Here is a 5,976-nt window from a genome sequence, read left to right as displayed (position 1 = left end):
GGCACAAATTATGTTTCATTGACAGCATGGCCATTGTTGAATGTTTATCATTTTAAACTTGGAAAAGAGACCCTTAATCCCAGATGTGGGACCACACAGCCACTCCACTGAATAGCAGGCTAGTGGTTGCTTTGCAATGCGTGTAGTTAGCCACTGTCACTGATTCCTTCCAAACCAATCATTGTTGAATTTGCAATTTTCAACTTGTTGTGTAATGTTTATGTCCAATGGCCGATGAGCACCGATATGTTTTATCTATAATTTCTCTTCATTATTTATCTTCATGTGATTTGCCAGTAGATTGTCAACTTGATTCATGATGATGACTGCAAGCTTGCTAGCTAAGATTTTGAAGGTATGATGTTGACATGTTCAGTCCAATCAAAGCTACTGTAGATATAATGTGATTTGACATCATTTTATCTGTGGCCAATGACTTTGAGTCTTCTTGGATGGGCACTTCTAATGTAACTCTATGGCAGCACCCAAAGGGGCTGAAATTCTCCAGGTCTCCCCTTAGACTTGGAAGTGACGTAGTTTCCCCATGAGTGACAGAACACTGAGTCAATCACAGCGCAACGCTTGTATTTTCTGCTGGCTGCCCCTCCACCACTAAAAAGCACTGAACTAGGCTGAAACGCCTACATTTTGGAGCTGCCTTTCTCAAGAAAACAAAAAAGAAACCATGTTTGTATACAGCTTTATTAATTCAATGATATACATATATATWTTTTTTTTACATTGTTTGCAAACTGATATGTGTCATGTAATAATGCCAAAATAACATGCAAAACAGGCAACCCCCCAATTTTTGGGTGGGATTTTGTTTATTTTGCTAAAGATTTGGGGCTCAAAACAGCCCCAGCTGCCCTGAATGACGGGTCGCCACTGCACCCGTAAGTGATTCATTGAGAGTCCTGCAATAATGAGGCTGGTCGACCCCACACTCTTGAGTGTTGGGCCAAGAGCTCTGACACAGAAACCAACAGAGGTCTTATATAGTAGACCTATAAATGCTTAGTCATGGCTGGTTCCACCACAACTGACTCAATGTGTCGAACCTGTGGATGAGGTGGCCAAATATTCAGAGTCCTCTGTGTTCTCCTACGAGTACGAAGAACTGTTGGTTCTTAGAATAGAGGATGAAGAGAGACTTCGTTCGGAACAGACACGTTTCAGAGAACAGAGGGTATGAACACGAGATGTGCACAGCTGTGGTGAATTAGGTACAGAGTTATGTGAAAACAGTAACTTACACAACCAGAGTAACAGGATTGTACACATCTTTATATTACATACACACCTTTATATTACATACACACCTATCCTTTATATTAACCTGAAAGTAATGCTAATACACATGTTTTATACCAAACACCCTGGATAGAGGGGTTTACACACTAGAGAGATATTCATACCAAACACCCTGGATAGAGGGGTTTACACACTAGAGAGATATTCTACATTGTTGCTCCAGTGTGTCTTAACTGAACATGGCATGATAGAGTTGAAACAATCATGTTGTGTTTGACCACAGGACCAACTGACCAGGGACATGACGCGCCATCATACCAATGAGCCTTAAACCCTGTGATCTAGAGTGGGCTCAGTCAAATGTGTAGTGAATGTTGTTACACGTGGTGTTCAGAAATGGTGTGTCGCAGAAGTAGACTAGGTGAGAAAAGGACAGTATGCCTGCCCACTGAGCGATTCCGGAGTTTACACCCTACTCTGTGGGAGTGAAGGATGGGCGGACGTCGTATATGTATAATGGGATTATTTTGGACTAGGAACAATGTCAAAATGTGTGCAGTGAGCAGAGAATATATTAGGCATTGCCATGGCACGGCGGTGCATGTGGGTATCCAAGACAAAAGTCATATAGAACACCATCCGGCGTTCCGGTACTGATTTCCTAAGGGAAAGAGGGGCATTTTATTGCCTTTATACTGTCACATCCTTATGAGATTCATACCCTTCTCCTCACTCCACTGGATCTAGCTCCCGGAAGGTAATAACAGCCACCACAGGTCAGGACGCCGTCTAGCACAGGCGAGGCCTCTGTTCATAAGTGTTTTCAAATCTTCTGGTGGTTGTTTGAGTGCAGGGATGACGTTGGCTTCTGCTTTCGCTGGGCATGTCAGCCTTGGTCTGTTTTCCTCAGGAGGCGAGAAGAGGCGGAAAATCTGTTTACGAAGTTTTAGTCTCCAGGTGTGGATGTCACAGACATCTGATGGATAAGAACAAACTCAACACCCAATGGATTTATACACAATTTCATCTATCAGTTTCACACTTAGAATGTTAACTCACTATTCAGCGGGTAAGTGCAGTAAGTTTTAATCCGCTCTTCTTATGGTTGTGCACAATAAGAGGAATTAAGGGTAACTATTGATACCTTGCTGAATTGAGTCATATGGTGGTGATGATCTGTTTATTTGGGTAATGTACAATCAGATGTCACCATATTATCCCATTAATTACATCACACAGCAGCAAAAACACACACACACCACAGCACACAGGCCACGACTACACCACCCACGCGCACGACGACACAACAACACACACAACACACAAACAACTGTCTTATTTAACTCCACGAACCATAGCCACACACACAGACACATGTTAGTATTAAAAGGCCACTCTTTGTAAAACGGTTGCCGTTGTTCCTTAGATTTTTCGTCATCTCCTGATCGTATAAGCTGATTATTTAATTATCAGCGTCAGAGGTCAAAAGTATATGATTGTTGTTTCCTTGAGCTTTGGACATTACTTTGAATTAAGACTATATCTTAGTCTAGTACTCCGTCATATCAGCAGGTCATCACTCAAACCATTTCTAGCCCAGAAGTTTAACATTGTGATCTCTCCCCAGATAGTTCCCACAGCATGAGCGGTAGGCAGAAGAACCAGACAGTTAAATTGAGTGACACACGGGAACTCACACCACAATACAAACACCACACACCACAAACCACAGTCAGGATAATAACCTTTGTCCAAGGCGGTGGTAAAGAATATTGTCGTTAACTAGCCTTATAAAGTCATAACGGTGTCTGATCTTGAACATGTTGACATAAAACCCTCTTAAATACTGAGTTTCTCCAGTCTGCAGTCGTGAGTCCCTAACAGTCCGAGGGCAAGAGACAGTCTGACTCCTGCAGTCTCCTAGGAGTGATTGTAAGCTCAGGTCCAGCTCTCTCAGGCTGTTGAGACGGGCGTTGAACCTCAGAGGCTTGAGCCAGGAGAAGACAGGCCGTCCTCCATCTGTGACTAGACAGTGTGAACAGCTTCGCAAAGTGCGTCAAAGACCATAATTGAAAACAAAAAACACTGATAATTCTTTAGTGGTGAAAATATGTGGCAGTACGATTTGTTTCAACATTTCAGATAATTCACAGAGTCTCTGAAAACCTGCTACATTCGAATGTACATGTAACTTCGAAATTAACAATATTCAAGATATGTTCTGAGATTATAACAAATATGTTATCAGGTTATCTTTAACATAATTTTGAGTACGTTTTGAATGAAGGCACTTTATGTTCTAGTTCCCCTATTTGAAGGAGACATAAGTATTCTGACAAATGTACTTATATTGTATTAACCTGTTGTGCCCGCTAGCGGAACCCCCCACATTCCATGAAAAGCAGCGCGCGAAATTCAAAAAAGATTTTTTAGAAATATTTAACTTTCACACATTAACAAGTCCAATACAGCAAATGAAAAATAAACATTTGTGAATCCAGCCAAATGTCCGATTTTTTTAATGTTTTACAGCGAAAACACAACGTATATTTATGTTAATCACCACCAAATACAAAAAAGCACAGACATTTCTTTCACAGCACAGGTAGCTTGCCACAAACGACCAAATAGAGATAGAATTAGTCACTAACCAAGAAACAACTTCATCAGATGACAGTCTTATAACATGTTATACAATAAATCTATGTTTTGTTTGAAAAAATTGCATATTTCAGTATAAATATGTTTACATTGCAGCTACAATCACAAATAGCACCGAAGCAGCTAGAACAATTACAGAGACCAACAATGATAACCTAAATACTCATCATAAAACATTTCTGAAAAATACATGTATCGACAAATGGAAAGCAAAGACAAATTTGTTTGTAATCAGCCAATTTCAGATTTTTTAAGTGTTTTACAGCGAAAACACAATATAGCATTATATTAGCTTACACAATAGCCAAAAACCACACCATTTATAGCAGCAAAAGTTAGCATCGCAAAAAACAGCAAAAGATATATAATTTTTCACTAACCTGACAAGCTTCATCAGATGACAGTCCTATAACTCAGGTATACAATATACTATGTTTTGTTCGATAATGTGCATATTTAGAGCTGAAATCCTCTGGTTATACATTGTTGAAAACGTAGCAACTTTTTCGCCAGAATTCTCGATATTTTCTTGACACTCACCTATTCTGACCCAATAACTCAGTTGATATAAACTTTACTAAAAAAAATACATGTTGATACAGCAAATGAAAGAATCACTTAGTCCTATCTTATGCAATGTCCACCCAAATCGCAGTATGAACGGAAACATGCCTAAAAACTCCCGTTAATCCCACTTCTCAAAAATATCTGATACAAACTTATATTGAAAAAACATATCTTTATCGATCCAAGTAGTTGATCTCACATTTATCAAAGTAAAACCATCAGAAGCGGAAGATATTAGACCATCTATAACGAAAGCTTTTCAGAAGGCACCAGTTTTTCGCTCCGGCGCCGTTCGAACATCGAACGAAAGAAATGGTCGCGTTCATGTCATTCCAAGAGCTCTCTTTTGACCTCAGATCAAGCTATACACCCCATTTCACCTCTCACTGCCTGTTGACATCTAGTGGAAGGCGTATGAAGTGCATGTATATCCATAGATTTCAGGCAAATTAATAGGATGGCCCTGGAAAATTTCAGATTTTTCACTTCCTGACAGGAAGTTTGCTGCAAAATGAGTTCTGTTTTACTCACAGATATAATTCAAACGGTTTTAGAAACTTGAGAGTGTTTTCTATCCAATAGTAATAATAATATGCATATTGTACGAGCAAGAATTGAGTACGAGGCACTTTAATTTGGGAACGATTTTTTACAAAGTGAAAACAGCGCCCCCCTATCCCAAAGAAGTTTTTAAAGCAGTCAAAAGTTGAGTATTTGGTTGTAAACTCGTTGGTTGCAATTGCAGTTTGTTTTGGTTGTGTTTTGGGTTATGTTTTACCCAATATTAAAATGGTGGATGATGACTGAAGTAATCTTCTGTCTAAGTGATTAGATAACATGTTTCTAAACATGACCAAATGAATCCTGATGATGCCATGATTAATACAAATCATAAATCAATCATGAAAAAAGTTACAGAGGCTACAACAAAACATGCTAACCTCTCAACATTACCAATAACAGAGGGGGTTTGATCTTTGTGTCTCTGTAACTTTCTCMTTCATCATCATTCACGATTCATTCATGATTATTCATAATCATGGTAGCATCCACATGAATGTAGAAGTGTTYAGAAACATCTTCTATTCTTACTGACAATACAAGTGAAGTGACTCCAAAATGACAGGACATTATTCACCATTCAGTTTCTATTATGAAAAACATCCAAAACACAACCAAGACAAACTGCAAATGAATTCAACAAGTTAGTAGAATCACAAGCTTGATGTAATCACTGCAGGCATGGAATATGGGACCAAATACTAAACTTTTGAATAAATTAATTTGTACAAATTATTAAGACTAATCGGTAAAATATATATGTATGAATACCTTTAAATAAAAGGTGACATTCTGTACTGTAACCTAATATGAAACATTCTATCTCAATTTTTTTATATACTTTTTTTATTTCATCTTTATTTAACCAGGTATACTAGTTGAGAACAAGTTCTCATTTGCAACTGCGACCTGGCCAAGATAAAGCAAAGCAGT

The sequence above is a fragment of the Salvelinus sp. IW2-2015 genome, unplaced genomic scaffold (genome assembly GCF_002910315.2).
Source record: "Salvelinus sp. IW2-2015 unplaced genomic scaffold, ASM291031v2 Un_scaffold4907, whole genome shotgun sequence".
Lineage (NCBI taxonomy): Eukaryota > Metazoa > Chordata > Actinopteri > Salmoniformes > Salmonidae > Salvelinus > Salvelinus sp. IW2-2015.
This window is presented reverse-complemented; position numbering follows the sequence as displayed.